Genomic DNA, 17,859 nt, shown 5'->3' on the forward strand with positions numbered 1-17,859 from the left:
GTCCCTTGAGTCTGATGAGATTAGGTGCGTGCATCTGTATGGGTTGCTCTCCTGTGAGGTCTGCTGGGTGGTCTCTTCATCCGAACATGTCCCTCGGTCCCTTTTGTGCCAGTCGCGTCCCCCAGGATGAGCAGAGGCTCCCTCCCCTGAGTGTCCTGGTTGAACACGGTGGCTGGGTTCTGCAGCCTGTGCTGCTCGCTTTGTCCCTGGGACAGGTTGGTTGATGTTTTGTTCCCTGTGATGCTTTTTCCATCTGTAAAATTGAGGAAATATTTTTACAAAGTTATAAGGCCTGACTTGTTGTTAGAAGCCTTTAACTGGAAGTAGTGTAGAAATGTAGAATGTTAATTTTTAAAGGTACAGGTTATCTTCACTGGGTAAGAGATGGCAAGTTACCTAAGTCAAAATGTTCGCTCTTTTATATGCTCTGATTTATGTTCTCTAGTTCCTGGCTTCAGTCCTTGAGAACATGCGTGGATCTGATTAAAAGAAATAGGAAACTTCTAGAAGCGCTTTGTAACATCTGAACTATTTGTGATCAAAGACAGTATGACTCCAAATGCCCAGCGCCTCTTCTTGCTGATAGCAACATTGGACTTTATCTTGAAAATCTGATCTGTAATCTTTCACATGTTCTCTTGTTCCATGCTTAAATTAGGCTAATGTATCCTGTTCCAGCCTATGCAATTATTAACAAACCTATGTAATTATGGCATCTACTGTACGGTCATTCTGTGCCCCTTGCTAGGAAAGATCCACTTTTAATAAACAAATCTGCTTTGACAACCTGTCACTGACTTTTCTAAAGCAAAATGTTGGGTAGAAAAGTGTCACTTTGGTGAACTCTCCCATTTGTTTGTTTACATCTGGATTTTTTTATGTGGTTTTGCAAGAGTGTGGCCATTGCAGCTGGAGGTTGAGGCCTAGTTTTGCAGTGCAGGTAAGTGGGGGAGAGCAGAGAGGGGGCTGAGAGGGCTGGAACCCCCTAGGAGCATCCTCTGCTGTGGGCTGTGTCTCGGCCGGGCAGCCCGGGAGCGCCCGGTGCAGGTTCCTCCCGGCCACAGTCTGACTGCGGCTGCCTCTGACCTTGCGAAAAGCACTGGGAAAAGCTACGCTCTGTTGGTTGATTCAGCCGGTTTTTTTTTTTTGGTTTTTTTGAAGGAGAAAAAGCCCTCAATATTTTGGCATGAATTCACAACGCTTTCTTTTATTCTATGCATGACAAAACCATGTGCTTACAGTCCCTTGCTCAGCCTGAGTAGGATCCACTCCTTCGTGGATCGCCATCAGGAATTCAAGGCATATCTTAAATCCTACTTAAACCTCACTCTCCAGCAGATCCACTTCGTTTGGCTCTGGGCACAAAAGCGGGAAGGAGCGTGTTATATCGAGTACTAGAAGTTACACTGCATGGAAGGCAAATCAACCAGTATTGGTTTTTTGCTCCATTGTCAGAGCTTTGGGAAGGTTTGGCCAATGTAGGCGACGGTTTCTGTTAACTGTAAATATCTCTGTGTGTTGCATCACCCGAGGAGCAGAGGAAGGAGGAGAGATGACATTACCTGTCCTTTGGGTTTTCAGCCCCGCGTGTCTCAGCATACTGATCCTTCATCATTGCTGTCTGGGGATTGTTAGCCATAGGCCACCTCTGCAAATGAATTTCCAGGAATACAGTCATTTCCCTGTTTCTTTCTACAGGAAAACTTGAATCAAAATTTTTGTTGTTCTCCATGTGAATTCAGGGGCTGTTTCCCCAGGGTTAGTTGTAGAGCTAATCTTCATGCAGACGCTGCCATTATCTTGGTGATGTGTCTCCTCCCCTTAACTCACCAGCTGCACTGTGGCATTAAGCAGGGCTGTCCCTCTTGACCTGAGAATGCTGTATGCTGTATCGCGGCGTCGCTGCCTGCTGGGCTGGGCAGCATATGGGAGGACTAGTTAAAATCTCTCTCTTTTCTACTAGATCCTACGAGTTGCTTATGTGACAGCATCAGCTTCTCCAGGGATGAGGTGCCCAAAGTCACACAAAACCCCCATCCTGTCCCGACAGCCCCCCATGAGCGTGCCAAGTGCTCTGCCCGTGGCATAGGTTATTTATATGAAAGCAGCTGGACATGGGAATGAGCCCATGGAGCCTCTTGTAATGGTATGTTGTAGATCCACATCAGACAGCAGAGGAGCACAACTGCGTGCTGACGAGTGCTCCGCTCTGTAATTACATAGTGCGGCTAGACAGGTAGGTTTTGATCTTGCGAACGTTTACACATCTGAGTAATAATTACTAATATGCCCTAATATTCAGCGTTACAGGGAGAGCGGTTCATCGGTGACATAATGGCTCGGATGCTGGCTGCGCCGTGGATGTAGGGTTGCAGGTCTAAGCCCTAGATGTGTGGGTAGGTGTGAGCCGTGCCTCCATCTCGGAATGCTTCCTTGGGAAGGCTGTGCAGGTGTCTTGTACTGGTTGAGTGTGGATGCAGTTTTGCTGGCAAAATAAGCCCTCCTGAGTGAAGGAAGCTACTTCCATGGCATGAAGCCCTCCCTCCTGGCTAGGGGCTGCTGCAGCCCTCAGCAGAGCAGAGAAGCCAGGAGCGGGAGATGATGGTGAGGTCTTTTAGACAGCAGCTGCAGGTTTTCAGCCATGAGCCATTCATTGGATTTGTAGAAATAACCGTTGACAGGATGATCATGGCAGTTCCTTTGCGTGTTGAAAGCTATGACTATTAATTAAGACTATCCTGTGGGAGCTCATTTACATACAGCTCTTAGCATATACAGACTGAACCTCTACAAATCCCAATTAGCATATAGTTAAAGTTAGCACTTTGTATTGGCGTAGCTAATTCGTGTGAAGACACAGGGCTTAGCCATGTCGGTATAAGCACATTTATGCTGGTGTAAATGTGGCCGTGCTGCACGTCATGCAAGTGTGTTGGCCCAAGTCATGCTGATAGAAGTGTGTTTATGTTGGTATAACTTTGAATATGATTTGAATTGTCTCAACAGAACTATCATACTATAAAGGATGCCTCTACCAGGGATAGCTAAAAGGTGCAAAAGTTGTGGATGGACCAGCAATCAGGTCCTTGAATTAATTTACTTTTTTTAACATTATATTATTTCAGTGTTTGTCATTCTATGTGTTTGTATTCCCCTGTGTTTGGGGTTTTCTTTTTTTTTTTTTTTTAAATGGGTCAAATGGGGAATGAGCTATTTTGGAAACATACAAATGAAAAGCTGGGATGTTGATGCCAGTGGAGGTGAGGTTGGACCACATCCCACTGCTCGTTTGTTTTGCATGCCGTGTGAAAGGTATGTTGGTGAGCAAAACAGGAAGGCTCAGAGCGTGGAGGAGGCAATGATTCTCCCAGAGTTGTGAGGAGGCTCACTAGGAGGCATCTGAGCATTCATACCCGACTTGTTTGGAAGGTTGCAGTCACAGTCTTGGTCTGTCAGGGCCTTTGGATTAAACTGCAGTAAAATCCTTCTGTTTTCTGAGGTCAGGATTCTCACCGTGCGTTATGGCAGGCTTGAGAGCGTAGGGCTTGGCCATCTGTTCCCAGAGCAAGGCGGTCTCCCGGTGCTGTGATCCTCAGCAGCTCTTGTAACTTCTCCACCTTTGAATTTTAATCCAGAGGGTGGAGAAATAATGTTCATCCTCTTCACTGCTTGGTTTGTAACCTCTGTAGGTGTTACAAGTGCAGAGCCAGGCTTTGAGCCTTACTTCCTTGAAGCTGGTACTGCCTTTGCTAGCCATCATGCTCATTTTTGTAAGCCACCATGAGAATTTGTCTCTTTGTCAGCTTCACTAAAGCATTTGCTTAAGCTTTGAAAAAAAAACTTTTTTTTTTTTTTTTTTCTTTTTTACTTTCATACGTAAAGCCAGATGCCTCCAGGACTTCCTCTCTGTTACTTCTGCTTACTTTGTGTGAGTGGTTTTTAATCCCATGCCAGCAGGGTGTAAATGTCTGTATAGCAAACATGACTACTGCAAGTGGCTGGCTTCTCTTAGGTACCTCTCAGACCCTTCTGGAAGGGTGTAGTTGGTAGGCCGAAGGTTGAAAGCCACTGGTGTGGGTGATAGGAAGACCAGGCACAGGGGGACAGTTCCGGCTAAACGAAAAAGGACGCCCTTAAACAGTGTTAGTTGGATCCTCGTGACCAGCGTGGGGCAAAACCAATCCGCGTGCATGTGAAGTATGAGGATCTTCTGAGCTCTTGCAAAGTTCTCCACTATCGAACCTGGTGCTGCAGACAGCATGACGCAGGGAGCACAAACCACCACGGATGGATCTTGACAGTGGGCTGCAATCACCCAGAAGCCTGCAGTTTACCATCCTCCCCCTCCCCACGCTCCAGTTGGTCATATTTACAACCGGGGCACTGCGCACACATCTTTGTGGTGTCTCCATGCTGAAGGTGCTAGAAGGACCAAAGGAAAGACCCTTAACCAGTCTGCTTTGAGGATTATTTTCTAAAGCATCCATATTCATTGCAACCATGTGGGCCACTCTGATAAGCCCTGAAAGGTGCCTGGAATACAGTGAGACCCCATTAAGAGACTAATTTTGTCTACCCTGCCCCAGTGAACTTCTGGAATTTAACCTAAATTGTATTTGTCCAATGAGAGGTACTCTGACCACGTCTCCTTCTGCAAAGACAACCTGTTAGACATGCAAGCAGGGATTTATTTTGCTTTTACGGAGAACTCTGTCCCCTAATTCCTGCCGTGAGGTCTTGGACTGCAATGGCATATTTGTGCTGGGCATGAAATACTGGATTGTGAAGAGGAGCAATGCCTCGGTCAGTCATGGGGCTCCTGATAAGAAGGAGACATGGGGCTGAGCTGCTGTAATTTCTTCCTGAGATGATGGACTTTCTAAATTATCATTCTGCCCGTTGGAGATGGCACTTCCCTACTCTGAGAGAGGTGTCTTGGGCCCATTTTACATTCTTGCCATCTCCTTGATGGCATCCTTGGTGGGGCTGTGGAGCCCTTTTGTTCTCTGGCCCAGTTTCTAGCATTTGCTGCTCCAGCGACACTGTCAGACCCAGAGCAGCGGGATCCTGGTGCTAACACAACGCTGCGGTTTGAAAGAAGGAAGCAGAGCACAACAGGTGACCACCAGCTTTTGTATGAAATGGTCACGCCTTGAGATGGGAAGGATGAACGGCAGGTTGTGATATCTCGTAGTCTTGTGACTGGCGTTGTTTTCATCATAAAAGATGAGAAACAGTCTTGTGTTACCGCTGCATTTGTGGTTTGTAATGTTGCTGGGTTATTTTCCTTTTGCGGAGTACAACAGCGCAGGTTAGACTGCGGCTGTGTATCCACTGAAGCCAGGGCAATAGCAGGCGGCATGGCTGCTCTCCTTTGTGAGGAAATAAATAACTATTTCAGTGGTCAGCAACTCCTGCAGTTTTGCAGGCTCCTCTTTAGAGCTGTGCTACCACTGGACTCTCCTTACAGCCCGGATGCCATTCAGCTGTACGTTTGGAGGGGGAGAGAAAAGGGCACCATATTTCATACCAGAAAAATGCAGGTATTGTGTGAAAATCATTCTGGTAGGCTGCAAAACTCAGGAGCCTGCTGCCGCTCTGCAGTGCGGTTTGTGGGATCCTGTCAGCTGGTTTGGCATTTTGTGGCATTACTATAAATGGTGATAGTAATACAGTATTATGTGTTAACACTCTTTGTTCCTCCTGAATGCTCTTCCATGCTTTGCCACGATGTTGCAGAGTAGACTAACAGTGCAAAAGCCACCTGTAGGTGCTCTGTGGGTAAGAAGAAGAGGAGAAATCCTTTTCGTATCTTGGGCGTACATTCCCACAGCTCCCTGCTGTCCCAGACACTGATGAAACAAAGACCCAAGTGCACTGTCTGTAGCTAGAGGTGAAAACCTCAGTAGGCTGCTCCACAAGAAGTCCGACCCAACTGGCAAGTACGATGGAGGTAACTCATTATCTGCTGCCTTTCGTCTGAGCATCCTTCCCAGACCTCTGAAAGCTGTTGAAGACTGAGGATGTTTTGACCATGTCCTCAGATGCCTGCGTTTGGTGGCAAATGGAGTGTGACGAGTGAGTACCAGCCATGGGGCTGATCCCGCTTCCAGCGGGTCACCCCTTTTTGTTTAGATATTAGGCTCGAAATCTTGGGTTTTTTCAAGCTAGTGTGATCAGAGATGCTCAGTCTGCAAGATTTGGTCATCATTATACAAATATTTTCCTTCCTGGGACTAGTGATCATGTCAAATGAAGCGAGAAGCCTCCATGCCCTGTGTTTGTTGGGAGCTGCTGGTCCCCCATACTTTCCTAAGTCATGCTGCCTTCTTCTCTTGGCTTTCTTATGTATTTAGTATTGTTTAGACCCTGGCAGCCTGCCTAGCTGAGGTCACAGCCACACTGCAGTACATTGGTGGAGCTGCCCCAAGCTTGATACATCTGCGGCATGTGCAGAAAACATCATGGGCTCCAAGGGTCTTGGATTTACTGTGCTTCTGCAGCTTGTTGGTACCGTGTGTACCTCCTTCTTCTGTGCCAGTGGCTGACACTTGATGTGGAGGATACAGCATCCTGTAGGCCACCTACCTCCTCTAGCAGCAGAAGCAGTATTATTTATTAAGTATTGCTCTGTTCTTTTGGTACTTCTAGGCTGTTGTGAGAACCCATGGATGAGCACTGCAGGTACCAGAGTTTCTAGTTTCTGCAGTACTAGATAGAAGGTTGCCACTGCACTAGGCTTGCATTCCAGCTGCGTGGTCTCCTGCAAATTTCTCTTTTCATACCAATGAGTCTTTAAAGGGAGTCTGCGCTGAGGACATACAGAGTTTTCGGCAAGGCTGATTTTCCTCTGCTGCACTGTGTTGGCACCACTGGACTTAACAGCGTCGCCTCGGGGTCACAGTGAAATGCACAAGAAGAGCCTTTGGCTCGCATACTTGCATCATGTTTAGTCCATGAAAGAGCAAAGAAGTGCATTTCCTAGGATGAAATGATTAATTGTATACACAGGGTATAGAGGTTCTAATATCCACAGCAGGGATATTAGAAAGGTGCCATCAATTTGCTGCCACGGCGTTGTTAAACACGCTTTGGTTGGTATTTCTGAGGAGGTCAGCAAACAGCGAGGTGGGTCAAAGCGAGCCAGCCAGGAACGGTGAGCATTTAAGGAAGGCTGCCCCACTCTGCTTCTTCCCTACGAGTGATTGTTTGAAGGAGAAGGGTTTTGCTTCCTCTTTTCTCTCTCATCATCTTCATCCAGCTGCAACTTTCATGCTACTCGTGACAAATGAGGAGTGTCAGAGGTGGATTTCACCACGTCACATACCATCTCCTACTCGGTAAATTAGTAATACGCCACCATACTCCTCTGTGGGAATCTCTCTGTCCTGGCTGCTTTTTCAGCCAGGTTGAAGGCTGGGTGGGTTTTTAAATGATGATATTTTAAAATTTGAGAACAGCTTTGATTTATTGACCTGCTGCCTCTGTGACTCGAGCTGTCTGGGCTGGCATCTGGAGATAAGAGGCTGTTGAGTAATTGCTTATTATTGACTGATTGCCAGCTTGGGCTGTTTGCTTGAAGAAGAATCAATAGCAGTCAATCTTCAAAGTCTAAACTCTCAGGGAGTATGACTGGTTTCCAAATTGGGAATGACAGGTCAGGATAACTCCATATCTGATATCCCAACTTCATGTTTGGGTGTAATCCTGCAATGGAGGAGGAAGTGCAGGACATGATCCTCCGGCATCAAGGCTTTCATGCATCTGCCTGCTCTAAAGCCTGGGATTTTTCTTTGCAGGGATTTTCAGGGGCAGATCCCACCCTCGCTCCAAACCTTCCTCCGAGAGAGAAGCTGGAGCAGCCTCAGCACCACCTGAGATAGTGGGAGGCGAGGGCAGGATGAGTGCTGGCATCGTTCAGTGAGTCCCCAAAGGATGGAGCAGGGAGGGGTGGATGAACAGCCTGTGCTATGACACATCCAAACCAACCAGTTTGGATGCTTTATAAATAAAACAAAGCGTCTATTTTAATGCATGGTAACAGAGATTTCCTTTCTGTGGGTGATTCTATTTAGGTGACAACAGAACAAAATATCCAGTGTCACCATACGTTTTATCATTCCTTATGGAGACTGTCGCTATGGTGAGCGTTCATTTTAAAAAGCAGACATAGCCCTTATTTAACACTATCATGACACGTTGCCTTTTTTGTGGATTCACGAGTAGGGCTTAAAACATACAAGGGGCTTCACGGCATCAAAGACATTCAAGACTTCTGACTTCTTTTTTTTTTTTAAAAAAAAAAAAAAGAAGATAATGTTTAGATGTTTGTAATGGCTGGGGTGAAGTCTGGTGACTGGATTTGCGAAGCAATCTCACACCTTCGGCTGCAGCCCACTCCGGATTTTCCCCAGCGCTGAGGGGTTGCAGCCTGGTCTCGATGTGTCCTAGACTCAAGCAGGGTTTCGAACTTGAAATAAGAGCCTTTCGGGGGGAGGGGAAGGCTGGATCTCTATCAGCTACAAAGAGCAATTAAGCAACAGGACATAAAATAGATAAATGGGAAGGGGAACGGCAGTACCCTGGTAATGTGGGAAGATGAAAATGGAAGAGTCCATTTCTAACGTATAAATATTTGTCCTTAATTTTGGAGCTTTATTTTCACCGGGAAAGCTCTGATTCAAGGTTGCATCGTTTGGGGTGAGGGAGAAATACCTCAAATAGAGCAGTTTAATCTACAGTGGTCTAGGAGAGAATGGACAAGATTACTTGAACAGCCTTGTTTAGATACTGGATTTGTTGTCTACTAGCAAATCCTCATTTGCATGGGTGCTTAATCTGTGGAGTTAAATGTGTCTCAGGATCTGTTATCTACTGTGCTGCAGAGTTGAGAACTAGATTTTTAAAGCTGTTCCTTTTCATTTGAATGTTCCCCCTCCCCGCCCCCCCCCTCCCCCCCAAATTATCTTCCTGATTTTTTTAAAAAGCAAAGATAAGCCAACAAGTGATACAAAAGAAAAATCTGCCAGTGAGAAGAAGCTGTTTTGGATTTAAGATTCAGTGGATGAACTGTCCACCAGCTTGTAGAGAAAAGCCAAGATCAGACATTTAAAACGTGTGTCGCAGGGAAACCACTACCCCCCCTCTTCCTGCAAGGGCACATTAACGTGAAATCTTTAAACCTCGTTGGAGGTGGAGGGTTGGGCAGGGATCCTTTCTGGAGCTCGAGGAAGGGCTTAGCTCTTATTTTGGGGGCTGTTTCACTTTGCCTGTAGTCCTGAAATGGCATTTCCTCATGTCTGCAGCAGCCCTCACTTCATGAAATGGATGCAACTGCTGAAAAAAGATCTCGCGTGAGCATGCTCACTGGAAGATTAATCCTTTAGAGGGAGTTGGAGAGTTAAGCTACTGTAATTTCTCTGCAGTTGGCTGCAGTAAACAACTGCTCTAAAGACACGAGGAAAAAAATTGACGGAGGTATATGGGATTAATGTACATATCTTTTTGTGTTTCTACTTTAAGGTTGAGGGTTTGATAAAGGTTTTTCTCTTAAGAGCTGGGGAAGAGGGATCTGTGTAATGATTTTATGGGTGACCTTCATGTTGTGGTTTCTTTTTTTCCTCCAGGCCAAAGTAATCCTATTTCTGTGCAAGGCCATACTGAGGCACGGGCTGACTTTCTAGAGCTGGGGTAGAGCACCAGGGTGACTTCGTGTTGAGTTAAATGCTTATACGAGGTGAGGCCTGCTGCACGTTGGGCTTTGTTGGCAGAAGGGAGCTGAAAACACCTAGTCCTGTTTAGTTGTGATCAGAACCCAGTGGGACTCGATATATCATGCTTCTGTTGGAAAGAAAAATGTATAAAGAGATTAGGTTTGATTGCCTACAGAATAATAGTCTGTTTGTTTTTTTTTTTTAATTATTATTTTGCTCCCCCTCCTCCCCATGCCTGAGGAGCTGCAAACCTGTGTCAGACGGGGGAAGGAAAATACTCGTTGAGATATTTTGGTTTTGCTTTAAAGGATGATCACTTCTCGCGTGTTGAGGAGGGAATGCCTTGCCAGCGAGGTAAGTGTTGCAGGCACACGGATTGCGTCAAGCTGAACCTGAGCCCCTTCCTTCCCAGTCGCTGCTGTGGGGTGCATCCTGGAGGAAGGAAAACCTCTGTTAGTTCCCAGTGAGTGAACAGCGTTTTATCTACTCGCCTCCAGAAAGCGTGGGTGAAGGAGGATGTGATTTACCACCCTTGATGCTTTATATCAGCTCCCTCCGAATACTTACAGCACAAGCGATGGAGGGCCAAGCTGGGGGCTCCCAGGGCGTCAAGCAGAAATACCTGGCTGGCTTGATTTGTCTCAGGCTGCTTCAGCAGAGCTCATGAGCTGGGAGAGGCAGTGCTCACTAACCACGGCTTGCGTCTTTACCTCTTAAAAACATCTAGCTAATCCTTCTGAATGATGAGGAAATGGAGGTGAACTGTCAGCAAAAGTTGCCTGGCTTGGGGTGGGGGGGGTGGTGAAGGGCATCGTTTTGAGTTTTGTTTGCCTAACTGGGAATAAACGGCTCCCCTTGAGCTCGTGTTGGTAGAGATCAGTCCTCAGCAAGTCCTCGGGACTGCGTACGAGTGGAAGAAGGGCACACCCTTCCTCCTTCGAGGAGTGAATAATAACAGATGCAACTCTGCCTGTGCCACTGAAAATCTGTGTGTTGTATGGCTATGAGAGTAGCCCTGGCGTTAGCCGGTGTTAAATTTATGTCCAACAGCAGCAGGATCTGTTTGCGATGTTGTGTATTGGAAAATGGCTTCGTGTTTCCTTGGAGTGGCGTGAAGAAGGGAATAATGATTCAATAATTTTGCAAATATCGGTGGCTCCCACTAGATTCGTCCTGTGGTAGCTGTCAGCTTACATGCGATACACAGGTGGATGCTAATGCTGTCGGATGAGTTCAGAAGGGCAATTCTATTACAGACTTGGCTGAGCTCGAGATGCTGCCTATTTGAAGAATATTTTGCCACCCCGATGTTGAGGTTTTCTGCTTAGTCCATGCTTTTCCCCTCCTTTCCAGAAGCTCTGGCTAGCACAGATTGTCTGTTCTGTGGATGGTTTTAGGGAACATTGATGGCTGTGTGCGTAGGGGGAATAATTAGCTACCAAATGCAAATAGATTGTTTCTTGCTGTTTCAAAATCATTGTAATTTCTATTGAGGGTGGGTTAATTATATCTTCATTTTGATGGGTGTAAGGAAAATGATAGAGATATGGCAATACAAATCTATATAGGGAGGGACGTTGTTTTCAGAACACTGTTTTGGAAATCGTGAGAACAAAGATTTGTCTCTTGGAGGACCGTGGTTCTGTCGGGATCCAGCGGTGTTGCATGTTTCTCAGCGGTGGATGAGTATTTTCTATTTCAAATCTTTATCTTATGCCAGCGATGTATCTGTCACCACGACAAAGGGTTTTCAGTTTGGAGGAAGATGATGGCATTCTGGTGAAAGTGCATTTATTTGGTTGAAGGGCTGAAGTGTTTTGAAAAGCAAAGGTGAAAGCAAGAAAGTTAAAGTATACCTTAAAATTTATTTCTGATCAGGGTGTAAAAAAAAAAAAAAATATATATATATATATCTTTAACCTAAAGCACGTGGATGAGGGGCTTTTTTACCAGCACAGGACCGCGAGGTCCCGTGGCAGCAGGACTGGTCTGTACGCTGAGACAAGGTGCTTGTCCCTGGCTCTTCCCCAGTGCAGGTCATCGCTGTCTCTCCCTTTTGCAGTGGGTGACATTAGGGAGCCTGGATCCATCATCTCATTCTTTATTGCAACCTCACTGGGAAAGGGAGTCACTTTCATCCCTAAAACGGCTGGACCAGCTTTAAACTTTTTCCTTCGGTCTCCAGTACCAGGGCGGGCATCTCTGGCACCAGAGAACAGGAGAAAGGCTCAGCAAAAGGACAAAGGTGACACTGTTTCCTTAGTGCCATGCCTCTTGGCTCGAAGCCAAAGAGTAAAGACCTCCTCCTCTTCTTGTTTGAGTGTAAAATGGGGAAAATGAGATATTTTCAGTGGCTGAGGAGAGCCCCTAGCATGGAGCACCGAGCTTCAGCCTTACTGAGCCTTTGGTGGCCTGGGGACCTTGTGCCTCTGGACTGGAGCAGCTTTTGCAAGAGCCTCAGCCCACGGCCGCTTCCCTCCTGCGCAGGGGGGCTCGTCGCTGCCAAGAAGGTGTTCAGCTCCTCTCCAACAAGCCCTGGAACCGATAAGTCTGAAAGGGGAAAAAAAAAAAAGCTACATCCAAATTTAATTTCTGTTTGGTTTAAAGTTTGGATGTGTTCTCGGGCTCTGCCGGAGAAGCTCTGCAGATCCCTGCTGGAGAAAACCTTACCCGGCGTGTTTCAGTCGCGTGTCCCTCGGGTCAGCACGGACGGGGCTGTGCGGATGGCAGTGTGTGCAGGGAATGCAGCGCAGGGGACTCCTGGAGGCATGTGTTGAGATGGGTAGTGTGGGCTTTCCAGGAGGATTCATTGCCTGTGTTTGCAGGCTCCTATCTTAAGATTTCTGTGACAAATTCTGCCCGTATGGCCAGTTTTGTCTCTTTCTCCGTCAGCGTAACTTTGTTCAGTGGAAGAACTGAAACCTGAATTTGGGACTTGCTCATGTCTTTGGTATCGTAGCAGCCAAGGACTGTGTTCAAAACAGAAAGAACAAAATGGAACTGAATCTTACAGGTGCATCTAAAACCTTATGCAACCCTGGCAATCACAGGGAGGAGAAAGTTACTGTGCTGGGTAATATATTGCATCAAAGTCCTAGTCTTTAATAATCAAGTAATGACCACTTCAAAGCCTGGTGTCTTTGCTTCTCTCCCTTCTAACTGCTTCGGCCAACCTTTAGTCAATTGGCAATGACTTTAAAACCAGACATTATGATATAAGCCTTGTAATTATTTGCTGTGATGAATCCTCTTTCTGCTGTGAAGCTGTGTGGAAGGGTTTTCTGTAACACGCAGCATTTCTCCACCTTCACGCCTTACCGAGGCTCACTTCAGAGGGGAAGTTTTCTCTCCTGCTCTCCTGCCTTCCGGGCCATTTTGAAACCCAGTTTATGGCTGCATTTCAGCTTCCTTAACACCTCGAACCAGCTCCTTGCTGCTGCAGCCTTGCTTCGTGCCCTTTCGCGGTGCTCTCCCTCTGCCCCGAGCCCGGCTGCCGGGTCTTCTGCTCATCCTGGGTGAAGCAGGGAAGGCCCTTGTGGCACCTCCTCAGCAGATCCCCTGGGAGCCCCGTGTCCTGGGATGCTGGTGGAGCCCTGCTCTGAGAGGGGACTGGAGCAAGCCTGAAAGCAGCCGCTGGCAAAGGGGACTCCCTTCCCCGCCTTCACCCTCAGCATTAATAACTGAAGTTACGGGCATAGGGGAAGGAGCTGCATTTTTTAACCTGGCTGTGAAATTAGTAGGATAACTACATTCCCCATGGTGGATGAGGCTTAATGAATTGATCATCTTGGAGGACATACGTTTGGGCTTCTGAGAGTTAAGGAAACAATACAATGCCGTATGTTATGCTTGGAAAAACAGGGTCTGTGGTGAAAGGGAAGATGGAAGAAAAATCCTGCTTTAAAGACCTGCATCCACCGCAGGGGAAAGATGGAATTAAACAGAGCAGGGAGAGAGCAGAGAGGCAGGAGACAGGGCTGTCGGCATGGCAGTCGGAGGAGAAGAGGATCGGAGGGATGGATGGGGCTGGTTTTGAAGGTGGTGAAGTGACTTGGTGGCTCACAAAAAAAAAAAAAAAATTAAAAAAGAAAAAAAAAAAAAGAGGAGGAAATGAACCGCAGGTGATTCTTCAAGCGCCATCTAGTCTGTGACCTACTTGCTGCCACAGTGATTTGCAGCTAGAGAAGCAAACAGAAGAAATGGCTGTTCCCTGTGGGAAGGGCAGGGGCGCCGGCTCCGGCGGGAGCTCTTTCTGGTGGTGTGGCTGCGGCCAGGCGCCTGGAGGTTGTAGAGCCACTGCCGGAGAAAGCAAAGGGCACAGCTTTGAGCCATGCATTTCCCTCTGGTGTCACCGCCGTGGAGGGAGACAGTGCCGGATCCTGCAACCAGGCTCAGATTTATGAGCTGGCTTAAACACTCCTCGATGCAGGAGCGAGTTCCCTCCCCGGGAGGGCTGCGGGGCACTGCGTGACTGCCCTGGCTGGGGACACGGCTCACCAGCACACGATACCAACGGTAGAAATTATTCATCCCTAACCTCCTTAATAATCCACTGCAAACTAAAAGTCTGCTTTCTCCCGCTTCTGCTCCTTCAGGAGCCCCCACTAACCTGATCATTCTTAATCTCATCTTATTTTCCAGATCATCAATTTGATTTCTCAGTACTTTTACAGTCCTTAGTGTTCCGGGGAATCTGTGCCTCCATCAATTATCTCTCTTTTTCGAGGCTGTAGCAACCTTGAACTACAGTTTCCCTACTATTTTTATCACACGTGCTTGTTAGAGGAGTCCTTCAGAAATAACTGTACAGTTCTTACCAAGATATCCCCAAATTTTCTCAGTAAATAATAAATTCATCTCTTGCTCATGCGAAGTTGAATGCTCTCCTTTTCCTCTTGTTCACTTTTCCCGCTGGGCTTTGGGAGGTAAATGCCTTTCCTTTAACTTAATTTATATCTGTAGGTATACATGCATGTCGCAGCGTATCGGATACTCCTTTAACCATATTATTCACGATGCTGAGCATCGAGTTCTATGGACTGGCGTCAAGCAGTGGCACTGATTAAACAGTTGCTCTTCTCTGCATTCACCAGCAAGCATTAGAATATAACCTTCCTTTGCTTGACCTTTGAAACTGGTTCCAATATCTTCTACAGTGCTTGAAATCCAGATGAATTCAGTAATCCTAACAGACTCAATGTGGATTTACTGGGGGCAGAGGCTTGGATGGGGAGGGGACCCTAAAAAAGCAGTGCCCTGCCCGGTGCCGTGCCTTTCCCACTCGGACTGGGGCTGTGTCCAGCCTGGGGCTGCTTCAGAGTCACCTCTGTACAAGATGAAATTGGAAAGTAGCCTTTGTATCTTTGGTTTTTTGGGAGTTCTAAGTTACTATATTAAATAAATAATAAAAAGTGGCTCTGAGAGTGCCTGAAATGGCAGCCCTCCTCCTGTTGATGGCATATAGGGAGTTATTTGTGAGTTAGCAGTCCAAGGTTATTTAACTCTAAAACTTCTGCACTTGCCTTGCAAACTCCATCCAAGAAAACCTTTTCTTTGGAAAGAAAAATGGAAAAAAAAAAAAAAAGTCGTCGTCCTCTGTTTTTCATAAGTTGTGAATTGTGCTCTTGTCTAAGCTGATTATTTTATTTATTCCAATAATCCTTTCTTCTAGAATAAAGGAAAATTAATTGTCTTCCTATTTCCATAATGATTTGCCCTTCAGACAGTTGCCAGGCAAAGTGCTTAAAACCTGAAATGAAAAGATGGTGAATGTTTAAAATCATTGAGCTACTGTAGGAACATGTTTGTATTTTAATAGGGTGGTATTCAAGTAGTCCCAGAGAGTGCTATTTGCTCTGTGCTCTGTAGGATTATGAGGGATGGGTTTTTTTTTTTTCTTCTGCATATGAAAATGGGGTCAAGCCTGCTGTGGTAGATAGTGCAAGTCTTACGTAGGATTTCGCTAGCAATATGGACTGCCTGCAATTGAAGCCCTAAATTTAGCCGGCATTAATGGGGAGCGTTGTCCTTGGGCTTCGTTGTGTTTTTGTTTGTTTGCCGGGAAGGTGGTTTTGCTGCATTTCGGTGCCTGGCGATGGGCAAGGACCTCGTTCCTTACAGGTGTCCCTGCAGGAGCTTTTCACTGACACCTACCTGGCTCTTGGCTATTTTTAACTTTGTCTGACTGAGAAAGGGAAAAAAAAAATAAAAAATAAAAAAAGTAGTTACCCGATTAATTTGGGAAAATGCTGGAGTGCTTCCTTAAAAGGCTCAGAAGTGATGTAATATTCGGTGATGAATCTCACAGCTAAATTAGAGCTTTTGTGGGTGCGTTGGTTGAGGAAGGGAGTTTCATATTTTATCAGCTAACACATTTATGTTTTATACCAGGCTAGGCATTCAGGGCCCCTGGCTAGCTGGGCACGCTGGCGAAGCTGCTGTGGAAGCCGTGGCACAGCTCCAGATCTCAGCCAGAGTCAAGGGAGTGGTGAATCTGCCCTCTACTTTGCTTCCCAATTTTATTCCAACAAGCTTTGGGAAATAAGTAAAAACTTGGAGTTGGGGATGGCCTTACTTCTGATGGTGGATTATGCTGAGGGCGGGTGAAGAGAAAAGGCACAATGTGTTAAAAACAAAGAGTCTTGCGTAACGAAAAGGGTTCGTTGCCCAGTCATTGGCGTCCCTGTCAGCGTTGCACATCCAGGTGTGGGCTCCCCGGGCGGAGGGACAGGGGAGGTGGGGCTCATCTCCACTGTGTTCAGGGAAAAGGTGCTGGCAACAGCCCTGGATGTGGCCCTGGCTCTTTCCTCATCTCACAGCATGACTGGAGGCGTTGGGGACAGTTTCAGTGCTGTGTTTCAACACAAGAAACCACATGGCAATACATTCCTCATATCTGTCGTATGCTTCCCCCTTCCCTTACCTGAAATTGCTCCAAAGGAGCAGGGTGTAATCCATCACGGAAGAGAGAAGGGTAGGAGTTAATTCATTTTCATGATCTTTCGGTAGCATTTAGTCCAGCTAATAGTAATTTGTCTTACTTGGCTGCTGCAGTAATCCCATAAGGGACCCACTGGGAGAAGGCTCGGCACAAAGGACCCGTGGCCCCCGGGTATTTCCATTAGCTGAAGAGCACACATGATCATCTGTTGCGTTTACAGCCAGAGTTCTGTGCTGCCATCTCAAGCAGAAGAACAATGGAGGTATTTTAATACCACCCAACTCCAGGAGACCATCGGAGCCAGGTGAGGTAGCGGCTCATGGCCCGAATGTCCCTTAGCGTAGGCGAGGGAGGGAGGGGGGAGTCCTGGTTAGGGAACATAAACCCAGGTGTGTGAATATGCTCCTCAGGTCTCACCTGCTGTGCCGTGCATACAACAGTCTTTTGTTTCCTGTTAAACATCATAAACCTGGCAGGGGAATTCATTAACACGAGTCCCGACAGACTTTGATTTTGCCAAAGATTGATTTGGAATCACTCTCCCTCCTCTTAATAGCGGCGAGCTCTCTCCCCTCCCCGTTCAGCAGGCCTGGGGGGGTGTAAGTGTAGGCTGCAGCATAAAACTGCCCAGTTCTGCTCGTTCTCTAGCTGGTATGGATCGCTGTTTCCTGCTGTCGGTGCACTCGGCTCGTTGCGCAAAGCATGGAAGAAGTTATCCCAGACAGAGAAGACTCAGGTGGCAACCTCCCGTCTGTCGAAAGCTGCTGTTGATTTCAGTATTTTGAGCTCAGTCTCTTAGATCACAGATGGAGCTGTATTTCCAGCTAGTGCAAACCCATACAGTTCACTGAAGTAGGTGAAAATACTCTTAATTTACAGCATATATGGTCCTGATCCGTAGGCAGTGTACGCTACGTATGCGTGATGGGGAGGGAGAAGCCTGAATTTCAGTCACGCAGAATCTTGTGTAAAATAGCTCCCTGCTTGCTGGTGTGGTTGCCAGAAGGGCTTTTGTAATGGCAAAGGTTGTGAAATCATGGCAAGGAAGGGGAGAGGAGGGGAGCTGGGCTAGAGGAGGACTTGTGCCCCTTCAGCTGGAAAAGCAGGTGTTAATGGCTGTGTTTTGCAAGGCACCTTCCTCATGCTCCAGGCGTTTGGTGTGCTAGGCAGTGACCTATAGGCCTTCTTCAAATGAGAAGTGTGTTA

General features: G+C 46.8%; 1 protein-coding gene across 12 annotated transcripts in view; it reads left to right on the top strand.

The window, feature by feature from the left end:
* EHMT1 (euchromatic histone lysine methyltransferase 1) overlaps nt 1-17,859 on the top strand; it is a 123,934-nt gene that overhangs the window by 11,251 nt on the left and 94,824 nt on the right. For 2 of the 12 annotated variants that reach the window (XM_074609333.1, XM_074609336.1), the window contains exons 1-2: nt 9,385-9,477; nt 9,627-9,736. The exons of 6 other annotated variants lie outside the window; for them this stretch is intronic. The gene's annotated coding sequence lies outside the window, so the exon portion shown is untranslated. Of the gene's footprint in view, nt 1-9,376; nt 9,478-9,626; nt 9,737-17,859 lie in introns of those variants that run through there. 4 more of the 12 variants (XM_074609341.1, XM_074609321.1, XM_074609334.1 and 1 more) reach the window with 4 other exon arrangements.

The sequence above is a fragment of the Larus michahellis genome, chromosome 15 (genome assembly GCF_964199755.1).
Source record: "Larus michahellis chromosome 15, bLarMic1.1, whole genome shotgun sequence".
NCBI classification, from domain to species: domain Eukaryota; kingdom Metazoa; phylum Chordata; class Aves; order Charadriiformes; family Laridae; genus Larus; species Larus michahellis.